Source organism: Diadema setosum, chromosome 9, assembly GCF_964275005.1.
Source record: "Diadema setosum chromosome 9, eeDiaSeto1, whole genome shotgun sequence".
Classification (NCBI taxonomy): Eukaryota; Metazoa; Echinodermata; class Echinoidea; order Diadematoida; family Diadematidae; genus Diadema; species Diadema setosum.
This window is the reverse complement of record NC_092693.1, coordinates 31,640,353-31,657,871: the sequence shown is the minus strand read 5'-3', so window position 1 is coordinate 31,657,871 and position 17,519 is coordinate 31,640,353.

Here is a 17,519-nt window from a genome sequence, read left to right as displayed (position 1 = left end):
TGCATATATTCAGGAACAGACACGGATACACACCCATGCATACCTGGTTGCATCTATGCCATTGGAGAGCATACACATTAGAGATAATCATAATTGTGTTTGTTGTTAGCAACAAAATGTAATGGGAACTACACTGAAAATCACGAGTTTACATTTTGTGTTAATGAGGTATCTGTCCACTCGAGCGCATATATGTCGACACTATTTAATCTATGCCACTTCCTGGAACGCATAGTTTTATTATTATGGAAGTTTGCTTCTGCGGTCAATTCTGCAAAAATTAATAAAAGCTCAGTTTTACTTTCCTATAGGTTTTCTTTTCATCCAGAAATAATATGCTATTAATCCATTAGTTAGTACCGTCTACAAGGGAAAAACGTGACATTTATTTCTTGTGAAAATAAAAAGTGATGACCGCGAGGCAGTAAATATAATAGAAACACGACAGCAACGAACATAGAGCAGTTAGTTATGGATAAGATGTCTGGAAGCGCAAGTTATAGAAATTGGTAGGCCTCGTGTATGGTTTATGCTTCCGCAGATGTGAGTGCCAAAAATAACACGACGCTGTAATAATTATCATATCAATCTTCTCCGGATTCACAGAATGATACAACACGTTATAGAAATTGGCAGGCCTCGTGATTTATCTTTCCACTGATGTGGCGCCAAAAATAACATGATTCTGTAAGAATCATGACAATAACAATTCTGTACGAATGAACTCTGACGTAGATCCAACGTTCCCTATACGGGAAGTGTCCCAAAACATAAATGCGTGCATTCGGTAAATGCAGAAAATCAGAGAAACGCTCAGGCAAGGTTTACTGGCAAAAGGACAGTGCGTCGGCTGAGAACCAGAAGGGTGCTATTTATCGGGTTCTAAGATTGTGCGTAAATAAAAACGAAACAATCAATATTCACGAAATGAAAAGTTTATTTAATAAGAAATGGGTAGATTTATAAGCATTATCCCAAATATCGGGTCTTTAGCGCCCTATGATAGTGATCTTGATTTTTAACATTTACTGAAAACAATTTAAGATTGACACCATTATGTAGAGGAGGAGATAGAACTCTACAATGTGATACTAATAATTCAATACCCCCAAAACTGCGATAATGGCCTTCTGGTTCTCAGTCGACGATTGTGTTAAAAAGTTATGAATTAAGTTTCTGTGATTTGTAATGTTGGGTTTTTTTTTATGTTTTTAGGTCATATTTACTGGAATCTAATTAATTGTTTTCAACCTCTTGTCTGTTTATTTTTTTTTAAGCTGTATAACCTGCCTAGCTTATCAACTATCAGTTACCCCTTCCCCCCCCCCCCCCTCCAGAGAGAGAGAGAGAGGGAGAGGGAGAGAGAGAGAGAGGGAGCTGAAGAATCCAATGTACAAACGAAATCGACAATCTCTATTTCGTGCCCAGCAAAAAAAAAATAAAATAATAAATAAAAAAAAAATAAGAAGAAAAAAAAAAAGACAAATGCAGTGTACTAATGACAGTGCTGAATTTTTGTTGGTTTTCGGGGTTAGGGGGTATATGCAGGCTCGAGCGCAGTGGTTTTCCCAAATACCTTGTATACCTTTCAGATTACCAGTACTGATTATATGAAAAATGTGCAAGAACCATACATTTAATACACCTCTTATCTATTGAAAGCAATATCATTTCACGAGCCCATGAAGATCATAATAGCCATGTGCACGTCAGTCTTCCCGGAACCCAACTCGGCGGACATAGACGGAAATTTAATTGTTAAAAAGGAAAACCGAAAAAAAGTTCACCGTAATATACACGTTGATTGAGTGAATGCAGTATACTCTGTAATATCAGTGAAAGTTTGAGGAAAATCAGACAATCCTTTTAAAAGTTATGAATTTTCGAAGTTTCAGTGCCGTCATCGCTGGATGAGAAGACTACTACAGTTTGTGATGTCACACGCGTAGAACAATATAAAGAAAACAAAAGAAAAGAAAATTCAACTTATAAGATATTTGCATTTGTCTCACATCATAAAAGAATTCTTGACTTGCCTCCTTCAAAGGCGGAAGACAGGGGGATAGTTTTACCCTTTTACACATCCGTCATTGCATGACTAATTGATGGAATGTGTACTTGAAACAAAAATGTTTTTAATTCCCTTTGTATTTTCTTTATAACCACAAAATGTAGTAATGGTAGTCTTCTCATCCAGCAATATTCACAGAAACTTTGTAAATTCATCAACTTTTGAACGGATTGTCCGATTTTCCTCAAACTTTCACTAATGTGTTCTACTGATATTGCTGCTTTACTCAATCCACATTATTAAAAATGTTAACTTGTGCTTGAAACTCCGGAGATGATATAGGCCCCTTATACTTTGAATGAAGAGTTAAATAAAGTAGCATCGTCATTTCCGATATTTCTGTTTGTTTTGTTTTTTTCATGTATGATACTTTAAAAATAACCGTGACAACAGTTTCGCGAGCGTCACGATCAGGCACAAAACGATTAACATAACAATTGATAGGCCCTACCCATCGGGTAATCTTCTCCGTGGCAGAATGACGTACCGGTGGCTGCCTTGAGTTTGTGCGGTCATGTGTGGCCGGAACTGTGCCGTCACAGAATGCGGGGGACCTCGGCTACGCACTTTTATACTGGCTCTCCCAAATTACGCGCCAGTGTAACGAAGAGAGCGCTCTGGCCGAAAGAACTGTGGCTTGGGCGGAGAAAGTACATACACGCACTACGATTTTTACAGTGTCCTCGCGACAGAAATAATACACTGTACCTACACCCTTTTCAGCGTGCAGGGTTAGTAATAAAGTACTGCGTAATTAATTACACCTGTACCAGTCAAACGTGCAGCGACTGAACCAGTAACTATCACCAGGCTGAAGACGATCAGAGACAGAGAGTGAGGGGGAAAGATAATTCAGTCGGGAATCACATTGTAATAATTGTGAGTATGTTCGTATTTGATACTAGTATAAGTAATATACACGCGTGTACACGCCGATGACATACTGAGTAGATGATTCTACTCCGCGTTCTGGATGCGGTGTGATATTGTGATGTCGGTACAGCTAGGAAGGAGCGAGGAGTCGAATGGGGCGTAGCCACTTCATGTATCGGGGGTTTGTCGTGTTTGCGGAGAGAGTAAAATCATAGCACAGAATAAACAGACAGTTATTTAATATGACGTCTGTACATCCGCCACCCGGACAAGATGCGGGTTATGCCATGACTGGGCAGGAAAGGACCGTAGGGAATTGTGTCCATGGTAGCAACAGCCAAGATAGGGCCGAAACTAGGTCATCACACAATGATGTACCGTAAATACATGCAAGCAGGGAGGTTACCTCCTTGATGCAAGAGATACATGTACTGTTTTTCTGTCAATTAGTGAAAAACAAACATCGACAATGATATAGCTGTCTGTACTCCAGTATAATCATGGGCATAAAGGTCTAGCATGGGTGGGGTTACCACGACAGCTACTGACAGTACGTAATTTTACCGAATATTCCGTTTATAAAAAAATGTGTTGTTCAAAATATTTAATATGGTTTTATAGACTCGTGTTGATCGCATTGTAAAAATGCTCTGTGAGTCATTACCCGATGTAGAATATTTTCGGATTCCAGTTCCCGTTACGTATGATAATGAAGTATATAATGAACATCTTCGTCGATATGCGCATTGATATTGCGTAACCTTTGATCTGACGATCGGCGAATAAAAATTATATCAGACTTTTAAAGGCAATATTTTCAAGGCTGGTACAAGTACATGTAGGCCTACATGCAGAGCTAAGCACGAGTATGCTGAGATAGTTGTGTACAACAAGACACGTACTAACTCGACCAGACGCAGTGATAAAGCTTGCACAGCGACAGGGCCGTGTATATGTTTAAGACACGTACGTGAATTTTATCAATATTGGAGCCTGTACTAAGTATAGTACATCGCTCCTGTCATGTCATGGGTTTTTATGATTTATTTATTTATTTATTTATTTATTTATTTATTTATTTATTTATTTATTTATTTATTTATTTATTTATTTGTTTATTTCATTAGTGGAAAATTGGACAAAGAAAATCATTTATTTAATTTAGCAGCTTGACTTGCGACTACATCTCTCATAATAACAGTATGAGATGATGTTATTATGTGACAATGGCAGTTTGTTACAATTTACATGTACATGTACAATCTAGCTCGATACAAATACACTGTATACTCTTAATCTTTGTCGTAAATAGTATTTAGTGTACTCTTGTGCTCCTTCGGAAAAACAAGCCTTCGGAATGACGAAACTTATTTCATTTTCGGAATAACGAACTTTTGGACCAACGGACTTTCGGAATAACGAATCTCATTTTAATTTTTGATCAACGAACTTTCGGAATAACGAACCTTCGGAGTAACGAACGTTTTGAATAACAAACCTTTTGGAATAACGAACTTCAGGGTAACCCTAGAAAAGAGACTGGAGGAATACTTATAATAGCTTTGAAGGCTTTTATAAATGTACATCTCTAACTACAGAAATCATATAAGTCAAACAGTATTTAAAGGGATGGTACAATTTGGGTTGAGATGGGGCTACATGTTTCCTACGTTTTTTAATGATTTTTTTTTTTTAAGATAACGAGAAACCTCTTATGAAATATGAACTAGCACAAAATTCTAAGAGGAATTCAAAGTTTATTTGATGAAAATTTGTTTTTTGAAACGCCCGAGATATCCAAAACAAATCAATCCCAGTAAATCTTAATAACCCACATTTTATTAGAATTGCTTTGTTTTACGTTGTTTTTGGACATCTCCGCCATTTCAAAACTGATTTTCTTCAAATCAACTTTGAATTCGTTTTAGAATTGCATGCTCTTTAACATTTCATAAAGTGGTATAGCTTAAGTATCTTGCAAAAAGTTAAAGGCTGAATCCTCACCTCAACTTTATCATCCCTTTAACGTTCACCGCGGCTACACAGAATGAAAATAAAACAAAGATGAAATTGCGTGTATAATTTTATTACACCATGAGAGCATAGTGCAAGTTTATGCTATCGAGACATCAAACCCATCATTGTTTAAACAAAATGAAAGCGTTCTTTTGTCATCTAAATTCCAGGTTTCACTGTAGAGGAAGCTTCGATCACTTCCTGTCACCTCTCTTAAAGGGGGTGACTAGTAACTGAACAGTGGGAATAAGTGGGAATGCTGGGGGATCATTGTTCCAATCCTTGTGCGATTCATTTAAGAGTACATTATATATCTATTGTGTGAAAATTATTTGCTTCATAACGGTCTCGTATTCAAGAAATGTGCAGTTTAATGCCCCGTCACTGTACAGGCATGCTAACCTGGAAACATTAAACTGCACATTACTTGAATATGAGACCATTCTGAAGCAAATCATTTTCACACAACAATAGATAATTATGTAATGTACTCCAAAATGAATCCCAACAAGGATCGGAACAATCATCCCCCAGCATTCCCACTGATTCCCACTGATCAGTTACTAGCCATCCCCTTTAAACAGACAAAGGCGAACAAAATAGAACGATGTATTCTTCTTGATCGTGGAAAGAGATAAGAGTAATCACATTATCAGTTTCACACATGTTCAGGAAACACTAATGTTGGTCTCAGTTGCAGATGCCAAGTACGGACGTTGTGATGCTGCTATCACCTCACGACTAGTTGGAGTTACTGTATTTCCTCCAAATTAATATGTTATCTTCCAGGGAATGACGAACCAACGATTTCATTTCTTTCCTTTCTTTTCTTTTTTTTTTGGGGGGGGGGGGGGGTGGGGGTGGGGTGGGAGTTTGAGTCGTTTGTGGACACGCTTCAATAAGGAGCTTCTACTTTATGAAGCCGGGGGAAAAAAATCCCCCTGAGTTTCACCACGAAGAAGAGTGAGAATGCATTCTTTGTATATAGGTGTATAGAACATACCGTATACGGTGTCGGAACTGTATGATGTGAGGTACGCACTGTTTATTATGAACTGCTCAGAATGTGATTACCCACCATGCACTATATTAATGGGATTGTATGGTTTTGGTTGAGACCTAACTTCAGGTCTCTACCATTTTGATGAGATAATGAGAAACCTCTTATGAAATATGAAAGAGCATGTAATCCCAAGTGGGATTCAATGTTTATTTGATGAAAATTGGTTAAGAAATGGCTAAGATATTGAAAAACAAAAAACACAGAGCAATCCTAATAAAATGTGGGACCCACCTTTTATTACGATGGCTTTGTTTTACTTTATTTTTTGATGTCTCAGCCATTCAAAAACCGACTGCCGTCTGATAAACTTTGAATTCTTCTTAGAATCGTATGCTCTCTGAATTATTTCATAAGTAGTTTCTTGGTATCTCACAAATATTTAAAAGGTCAATCCTCATCTCCACCAATACTTAATCATCCCTTTATTTAAAAGGGGGAGAAGGAATGGCATCTTTAACGAACTCTTCTGTTATCGACGGTGTTCAGATGAAGTAAAGACGCAAGTCAACAAATACAACAAGAAGAAAGCAACTGATGTTTTAATTTTGCGTGTTTATATTTCCTTTGACAGATATCATTATACAGACATTTTGCATCATCTTCTTCAATCAATAAGTACACCTCGGAACTCGGTTAAAGGCGATTTCCCGTGATACAACAATGCTGCTAAATGACCTAGCTCTGCTCCTGGTCACCCTTGTGTTGACATTGACGTGGACGCACACTCTGGCACAATGTAAGTTATTATTTTTATCTTAACGCCTTTCATTTTTTCTCGTGTTATACCTTTGCAGCCCGGATCTCTGCCCTTGGTTTCATCCAAAACGAGACATGTACCGAATATAGACACGATTATACACGAGGAACATTTTGATCGCAAAATGGATGAAGCACAATTTTTAAACCTTAAAGGCATAATTTACCATTTGCAGATGAAACAAAAACCCAGCATTAGTGCTTTGAAACAGTTCTAAAATGTGAGTTAGGGATAGAAACAACCGCTGCAAAAATTTTAATCCGTATAATCGATGTTAAGTGTTGTTAAATACGCAAAATGTGAACAATAGTTATAATAAAAATGTTTCCAGACTAAACCATTTACAGTTACGGTTTACTGAGAAAAACACTGATATCTCCTTATATTCTAGGCTTTATGGCAAAAATTTTATATTGATGGATGTTTTATGATGCAACAGACCTACGCATCAAATGTAATATTTTGAACATTTATGAAATCGCTGATCCCAAAAGTAAACTGGACCCTTAACAGATAGTGCAAAATAAAACTTATTCAATTGTATCTCATTGTCGTTGCATATCAAGGATTATTCCTGAAGTCATGATAAAACAAAATGCCAAGCATTTTATTTTTATTTTCGTTTGTTTTTGTTAGGTTTAATCGCAAATATCTCAAATTGACAAGAACGGAGTTAAGTCTCTTTGCGATCAAACTCTTTACCTTTACACACAGAAACATGTTTTATACACACGCAATCACACATTTATTTTAGTACACAGGCACCACAAAAGCGTGCATCGTATAATATAGTAAACATCAAAACGATGACAATAATATTGTGCAAAGGATTATGGCACAAGGCTAACGATGGATAACAGACGACTTCTTCATTGTACATTTAATGTACCCACGATTCTGAACACTTTTTAGCACGACTGTAACTGCTTTGAAGTTCATTATGAAATATTCATTGTCTCCATGGCTGTTAGCATGTGCCCCTTGCCGAGTAAGGTGCATTAATGAATTCAATATGCTTGTGCAAACTTACGAATAAATGTTATCACAGATTTATGATTACATGGACTTCTCTGTCATTCGTTTGTAATATATACCACAGATTGATTTGATGACAACTATGATAATAATGATAGTTGTACAAGTTATAATGAATAATAATAACAATAATGATGATAATACTACTACTACTGCTAAATAATAATAATAAAAATAATAATAATGATAATAATAATTATGATAATAATTATAATAGTAATAATAATACACATTAACATTGCGCCCTCTTATAGTACAAGTATTCCGAGGCGCCATTGTAAAAGATGAAGAGACGGAGATGAAATATAGGATACTACAGGCAATAACAAGCTTGGGTCAGCTGTGTAGTAGGCCCTAGGGCAACTCCGTAATTAGGAAAACATGACATCAATAGAAGAAATGTGCCTCCTAATGCCATGGATGTTCAGAAATCATGAAAGTCTTTAGAATTTAGTAAAATTTATTTTATATTTTCGTTGACATTTGCGAGATCCCAAACCATCATTTAAAATGTTCATGTTGGAGTGCAGACAAGTAAAGTCACGTTTGCAAATTACAGTGGGTTCCTTTGCTAGTTTTTCCTACAAATTTTGCTTAAGTGAAAAAGATGAATACTTTTAAGTATTTCAGAAGTCATGTAATATTTCATCAGTCGTTACAAAAGGGCAAAATGAACTGCGAAGTTACTCTCGACATTTGATGTAACGTGTGTACTAACCCTAACATATGCTTTAGGGGGTCTAGCTAAACATAAATAAATAAATAAGTAAATGAATGAATGAATAAATAAATAAATAAATGAATAAATAAATAAATAAATAAAAAATATCAGTCCAACTGTTAAAAATATATTTGGGAACATTAAACTATCATGATGCTATAATTGAAATTAATGTGAAAATTTGTTTGAAGTAACTTACATTTTTGCAAACTTTTTGTCATAAGACAAAGATTTTTTTCTCATGTCCTTTTGTTCTTTTTGGTAACGCTACTAACCAACCCTTTAGTTACCATGGCAACTCTAATGTTTGCTTAGATTGTAATCATTCAATACTGTATCATAAACCTGCGAAGGATGAGCAGGTTTTAAACGTGATTTTGACTTGAAATGAATAGATGCGGATTTAGTAGAAAAAGTATACATTTGCTTGCATGTCACGTTACTAACCGCGGAAGTGCCAAGTAGGCCTTAGTGAAGATAGTAGTGAAGATAACCGTTTTCAGGATAGCTTTAAAAGAATCAACTATTTGTAAAGAACGGATATGAACAGGTAACTGATTCCACAAACATGGTGCAACAGCTGAGAAATAAATTAATGACTTTAATGTTCACGGAATTACGAGTAGATTCTTTCCAGCAAAACGGAAGCTACGACTTGGCACGTATTCCACAATTAGATTTTCAGTATTATACGAAAGAGCAAAGCTATACTGATTAACTGTAAGTAATCAGCTAGAATTCTGTATTCAATACTCTGTCTGACCAGTCGCCAATGCAAACTTTCCAGAATGGGTGTAATGCGGTCTTTTTCACACGTCTTCGTATAATTCATTTGATACAATTCTGACAGCAGGGATTTGTGCTCTTTGCAGCTTAACTAACTGAAAAGGCGCCATATTAAACAATGAATTACTATAAAGAAGAGCAATATGATTAAGACGTGAAATTACAGATACGTATACACCCTGTACATGAATTACAATGGACGTCATAATGGCAACTGCGTTTAGCTGACAATATCTTCTTTATCTCATATTCCTGATACTACGAAGGTGACAATAAATGGACTGACGTGTTTTTTTTTTTCTTTTTTTGTACTGATGTAGGGAATAAGAATTTTGTGAATATGTGTAGTTTCCCCGTACATTTTTCGCGTATAGTGCCATTTTTTTATTCATCGCTTGTTATTTTCATGTTTATTGAAACTTTGTAGATAACTATGACCTCCGGCTTGTCAACGGAGCGGACGACTATGGGCGACTTGAGATTTTCTACGACGGTGCATGGGGAACGATCTGTGATGACAACTTTGGCTTGGCGGAGGCAGAGGTATCGAGGTTGATCCAAAAGAGAAAATCCAGTATTATGTTATTTATTGTACAACCTGGGCGTCGATTTAGTTCAGTCGTTAAGGTAGCTCAGTCGGGAGCGTGTCTGCCTCACGATCCAAAGGACCCCGATTCCCGGGTCCCACTGAGCAATGTTTTGAGTAATCATGCCGTCCCCTCTAGTAAAAGGCAAACCACTCTGTCCCTCGAATACTACGTAGGACATAAAATGGAGGTCCCGTGCGTGAGAGAGTCATAACTCATGCACGTAAAAGATCCCGCCTCATTTTATTCATCGCAAAAAACAGACTATTTAACCCGGTGAAGTGGTCCCGCCTAACATTAAACTGGTACCCTATGGAAGATCAGTATTATTGGAGCTTAATATGGGTTACCCAGCTATCTTCTCAGATAGAAATGAATACAAACAAAACCAATCTGTTGTAAGAAGCACACTCAAGTCACGACTGTGCCGCATATACAAATGACAAAAAGGAAGAGATGACATTTTGAAACATCCCATTTTTTTTTTATTGAAAACAGTTCTTGACCAGCTCTTATGAATATTCAAATGAACGAGTTGATGATGTCATAAGCTCACAATTTTTCATGTATGTTATATGAAATTCGGGAAATTGTTCTTTTTATGTAATACAAGTGAATGTATGCTCTCATACCAATATAGGAGTTCACATTTGTTCTTTTTTTTTAATTTGGGAGGTTTTTAAGGGAAGTTTTACATTTGTACAACTGAAATATTAGATTTTTGTCATTTCTGTACATGACTGAATAAGAATCTGTGAGACCATGACATTGTCAACTTGCTCATTAGAATATTCATAAGGACTGGTCAAGATATGTTTTCCGAAAAAAATGTGAAATTATTTCTTATCCGATTTTTGTCATTTATGTAACCAAGAAATAGAAACTTGTGAACATGTATTTTTGCAATATCCGACTGTAAAAGATACATGGATAGCTATGATATCGCATTGCAATCTGAGTGGGCATTCGAGATATGCACAGATTAGACAATTTGTAGATGAGTCCAGTAGTTCAGTGAGAATGAAGTTTGTCAAGTCTTCGACATTTCGCTGAAGTATATTATTTTTTTTAGTCGAGAAGTACATGTACATTACCATCCAGAAAATAGTAACAGAGAGTATTGAAATAATAACAGTAATGATGATGATAATAATAATAATAATAATGATAATAATAATGATAATGATAATAATGATGATAATAATAATGATAATAATAATGGTAATAATGATAATGATAATAATAACGATAATGATAATAATAATAATGATAATAATAATAATAAGAATGATAATAATAATAATGATAATAATAATAATAATAATGATGATAATGATAATAATAATAATAATGATAATAATGGTAATAATGATGATAATAATAATGATAATAATAATAATAATAATAATAATAATAATAATAATAATAATAATACATTTACATAGCGCATTTTCCATTAACGCACTTTTAAAATGCGCTTTACCATTGGATTATTCAAATTAATGAAACAAGTGAGTTTTTAGAGGTTTTTTAAAGATGATGAGAGATTGCTGGTGGCGGAGAATTTGGGGTAGTTGATTCCACAGTCTGGGAGCAGCAGATGAAAATGCTTTATCACCAAGTGTGGCCAGCATCTTGGAAGTTTGATGGTTCAGTGTGATACCTTGTTAGGAGCGGAGGGTGTTTCGGGATGGGTGACGGATGGTTATGAGTTCGGATAAGTAAGGAGGGGCGAAACCGTGGATACATTAAATTGAGAGTGAGCAGAAGTATTTGCTCAAATGGTAAAGAAATTGGCAATCATGAAAGGAAACTTATGTGGAAATATGCAAAGAGATTGAAATATTTATTCAAGTGAATGATTCGTTTAGAGCTGTAGTTACTTGATTAATGGAACGCGGTTGAGGCCTAATCGGAGATATATTATATCAGTTTTATAATGGTTCAGATTTATGTATTTTTTCTGTTTCTTTGTGCTAACGCCAAATGAGTTGTGATTTCATTCATTTGTATAGGACATGAAAACATCAAGCTATTTAATTTTTAGATGTGAATTTATTGACGTGTAAGGTTAGGATGCAAGTGAGAACCCTATATAGGACTGAATGTTTGGAGGGGATAGGAAAGGAGGGTGTAATTCTGTGTGTGTTTGACATTTTGTGTAAGTTTGTATGTAAATTTAAGATGTATGTTATGATCTCCGGGTCACCCCACCGATCACTATTGGTGTTTATTTGCTTGTTTGTTTGTTTAATTACTGTCGATTGTATATTGTTCACAGTCACATTTATTTAAGTAATATGAATGATTTGTTACGTAAAATTACAGAAATCAAATGAAGATTTTTTGAAAAAATAGAAAAAGTGTGTGTATATGAGTGTGTGTGTATGTGTGAGTGCGTGAATGTGTTTGTGTAGTATTTTGTTACGATGTGCATTAATGCCAAAATAGATTGCTGTCTTTGATGTTATTTAAATGGAAGGGAATAAATAGTATCAAAAAGAAAAGTACGTGTGATAATATGTGCGTACGTTGTCTAGCTCTCGCAGAATTCGCAAAACTCTGCACTGGCGGTATGTGCTTGTCATCTCATAGGTCGCCTGTAGGCGTCTCGGGCTGAGCACGAGCACGGTCAATTACTACACGGGCAAATTCGGGGAGGGAACTGGCAGCATTGTGCTGGACCAAGTCTCCTGTTTTGGCTACGAAACATCACTGGAATCATGTCTCCATGATACCGTGTATGAAAACGACTGTACGCATTCAGAGGATGTCGGGATATCGTGTGGTATAGGTAAGTGACCCGTGACGTCATATCACACAAAATTCTTGTTATTTTCTTTGTCTGTCAGCTTCCATTTTTTTTTGGGGGGGGGGGGGGGTGGGGGATGGGGTGTTGTGGAGCGGTACATTTCATTTGATTTCCGACAAACGTAATTTGCAGCTTCATTTTCCTTAATATTGTAATAATAAATCTGACATCACACGATGATGATCAGAATAGATGAAAGAAAGGGCATTGATGAATTGTATATTACGATGAACTTCTACGATATACTATCATCGTTACTTTCAAAACCATCTTGCATTCACATCTTAACTGGGTTGCAAAAGCTGCTCCATGCCAGGCGACTTCATTCCATTTCAGTTTTTTGTCACAAGGAGGTGCCAACTTATGCTGCTCCTCAGACGGCGCACTGATATCAAACCATGCTTGATGTGTGACAATTTCCAAAGAATTGATGTTACAAGCGCTCACGTTGATATTTTTTCTTTGTCTGTCTTTATTGTTTGTACAACAGATCTGGAGAGTTCTGGAAGTTCTTCATCCAGTTTCTCTGGTACTGGAAGCTGGATCGCTATCACCATTGCCGTCGTGTTCGTGGTCGTGGCCGGGTCGGCGTACCGACGACGGAGGATGATGAGGTTACGGCAGCAACAACAGGCCACCACAATTTTCCAGGCTCCTGCTACCGCTGTAGTCCATGTACCCAACGCAGCGGCAACTGGCAATGCGAACATGCCAACTTACCACCATACTACACAGCCGCCTGCTAATGCAAATGTCCCTACTCCCTCTTATGCCGCCGTAACGCAGCCGTATCCGCCGGGCAAGCAGCCCTATCCACCTGCTGGGGCGCCCCCTGCGGCGGCGTCCAGCAGTCCTTATCCAGTACAACCTTATTACCCAGCTGTTGCACCGGCAGCAGGGACGGCTTATCCGCCGGCGACTGGAACTGATACATCCGCAGCCGCAGGAGCCCCATATCCTCCATCAGCTCCGCCGAGCGAGGTAGCAACAGGTGCGTATCCACCCCAGTCAGCAGGTGCGTATCCACCCCAGTCAACAGGTGCGTACCCACCCCAGTCAACAGCTGCGTACCCACCCCAGTCAGCAGCCCCCTACCCACCTCCGGACGCGGCGACAGGAGGTGTGCCACCGATGTATCCCCCGGGAGATAGCTCGGCCCCGCCCGCGGATTTACCCCCTCCCCCATCATACGATGACATTGTCAAGCAGAAATAACTGCTTCTGTGCTGCAGTGTGATTTCACGATTGACTTCTTCTCTTTTTCCTTTTTTAAACCAGTATTTCCATGAAATGGTAGAAGCGTGATCACATGTGCCCTATGGTTCCACATGAAGAGAAATGCTTGTAGCATTATGGGTTTGGATCAAATTGAAATGCAGCAGCTCTTGGGATGCACGGTAAATAATGTTTGATTGCTTGCTGTCAGCTGTCTACCTGTTAATTATGAAAGACTATTTTGTTGGCATTTCGTGTGACGTATGATGTCTTACAATTTTCAGATTGCTGTAATAAGAATACACATTGGGTTCATCAATATCCTTAATGTATATACATTCATCAATCCAAAGGAATAAAAGAGTGATGCGCAATGATAATATGTCCACAGTCGGGGGAAATTCTGGTGGCGAACTGTGAGAAAAAGAAAGAAAATATAAGAGTAACAGCATGATGGTTTTCAAGTGACCCAGAGTGCTTTCTCATTGTTTTTGATAAAACATGACAAGCTGATCTTCCATGTGTTACATTCTTTCTTTTGTTGTGTTTCAAGCAGCATTGATGAAACTATAAGTAGATTGTGTACCTCGTAGATCAAAGAACGATATGTGGATTAGGACAGAAGATTGAGTGTTTGTACAAGTAGCTTCTTAGTTTGGTTTAGTTAGGCTATGGATCTAAGAATTGTAGAAAACAAGGGGCGGTCCTGACCATAGCATCTGATGGCTGACATCAAAAGATAGGTACACTTCGTTATTCGGTTTTAATGATTCAAGAACATCATTCTTCAGAAAGACTCAATTCTGTCCTCCTTAAGCTGCTAATGGTCAGAAAATTTACTTGGTGATAGATTGCAGAATTGAAGCACTGATGCCTTTCTTTCTATTATTCTGAACTCGGAAGTATTACCATTTTTGTGGCCTCTGACATAGTAGAGAAGGAATATTCAAACTGCGACCGCATTGCCTACTTATCACAAAACAAAGAAAGAGAGAATGATATGTGTAGAAATTTAATAAGAGGGACCTTCATTCATTTTCTCCTTTAATATATACAGAAATATCTGTTCTAAATGCTGAATAATATTACTGAGGTGTTTACATTAAATCGTAGTTGTAAGTGACAATGGTTGTGTTCACCTTTGCACCACTTTTAAAACTACAAGTGTATTCTGTCGTCAGTAGACTGATGAAAAAGGGATGAACAACTCCGTGTACAGTGTATGTCGTCAAATTATTGTCAATTAAGACTGACGTGAAGATCATCCAATTGCGTCAATTAACAGTAAAATATGATGGATGTGGATTGACAGGGTAACCGGTGTTGAAATGAATCGCTTTCTGAAGAAGCTACATATATTGGGCCTCCCGTCATAGTCATTTCTATATGAAGTGTTCAGCGTGGGCAATTATGCGTGCGATAAAGACAGGAACGAGTGCTTTGACAACAATCCTTGCATGATCCTGCTGCATGTTACCCGTTAAGTACTATACTAGTTTTCCTATCCCGCAGCTGAAATGCAAAACTGACTACGGGCTGAACAAATAATGATAATGTGTCAGAGTAATATTGTACCCTGTGTACCTTCTCATAGATGGGTTTGAGTGGACGAACAACAACAAAGAAGAAGAAGAGAAAGAAGAAGAAGAAAAAGAAGAAGAAGAAGAATAGGAAGAAAAAGAAGAAGAAGAAGAAGGAGAAAAAGAAAAAGAAGAAAAAGAAAAAGAAGAAGGAGGAGGAAGAGGAGAAAAAGAAGAAATGTTCCCGTTTGATAATAGCTGCTGATTTCTTATAGAACTTTATCTATATGTTTCATAAGAGGCTACATTGTCGGGGATTATGGTGAGATTTGGTTTCGGCTCAAGAAAAGCTCTGAGGCTGCAGTAAGATATTAAGACTTGTTGAATGTTGTAAGTGGTCTACGTATAAACGGTCCTCAGAGTCCCTTGGCAATGAGCCATTAAAAAAAAAAAATCGAGGCCGGAGAGGGCAACTTTTGTTATAACCCTGTCTAATAAGTGATTTTGATTTGCTTTTAGAAAATTGTCACCGTCAAGATTAGGGTGTAATTGATCAATAATTATCAATACATGTATACCCCCTATGTCTCATAGTTGCCGTTTGTCTTCTCAAAATACTTTACGTATAAGGAAACCAGGCTGTAGCTCAAATGTAAATTAATTTCGATCAAATCAAATTACCGATGGAATGTAGCGTGTGGTATATAGACCGATTTGTTTGGTGTTTTATATTTTCTAATTAACTTTAGGCTTCGAGATCCTTTTACATTATATATAGCCAGAGCTGTCACCTACGTAAAAGCTCTCTGACGATCAAATGACTAGACCTCGGCTGAAATTTTCTGTATTTATTGCTGTTGTAGATTTATCAAGTGTTTCACACCTCGTAAATGCAGCTGCTCGAAACTGTCAAATCCTGACTGACTGTGTGTTATATAGGGCTGATATATGTTTATTCTTTCAGGATTGTGCTGTATGCAAGTGATATGGATCAACCGTGGTTGAAAACCAAAGCGAACTGTCCTACATGTACCTTTCTATAGTGACGAATGCTGTGTACTAATGAAGTCATGCAACTCGGGCAGATATTTTGATGTACGTGGACATAAACCGCTTTCAGAAAGCAGGGAAACTATTGCTACCCTTAACATATATGTCAGTATATCAAATTGATGGAATGTGTAATTTTCATGAAAAATAAAGTTTTATGGAAATCCCTTTATGTTTTCTTGATAGTGTTGTCCACACATGACGTCATCTTATCCTCTAATAGTCTCCTCATCCAGCGGTTCCAACACCAAAACTTTAAAAATTCTTAACTTTTGCATCGATTGTTCGATTTTCTTCAAGCATTCACTGATGTGTTCTTATGTTGCTGCTTTCACTCAATCCGCATTTTTCTTTGGGTTTTGGTTTCCTTTAATGAATCCATAAATTGCTTGTGCATTATGTCTCTCTGAAAACGAGTGAAGTGCCCCTATTCGACTGAGAAAAGAGAAATGTTATTCGTACCAATGTGCTTATCATGTCTTATTATAGGGACTATTGAACAAGATTTGGTACGCTTTTATCTCTACATGAATACCTAGCCGCGATGTATCATAGTCTGTACTCCTTCATAGGTACGTTTTGTTGATTATAACAACTGGTGTTACTGTAGCTTTTATTATTATGTACCATTATGACTACAATTATGGTCCTCATAAGCATTATGATATTACTCTATGAGCAACCTTACGATGATGTATGTATTTACCGGTGGTTGGGCATTTATTCTGCAGTATAATGGTGCAAAACGCCACTTGGACTTCGTTTTCAACTTCCTCTGGTTACCATGGTGTTACTGTCGTGCATTACTAAATGTGGTGGTAAAGCATCTAAAATGACGTTCGCGTGAGGTGTGTGGGTCCTCTCTCAGGGTTGTTGTTTTTGCGTTTTTTTATACAAAACTAGTCGATGATATGGATATCTCACCCCCCCCCCCCATTTAGTTATCAATATTAGAGTTTGAAAAGATACGTTATACAAGTTATACATGCGTTTTGATTGAATGGGCTTTCTCT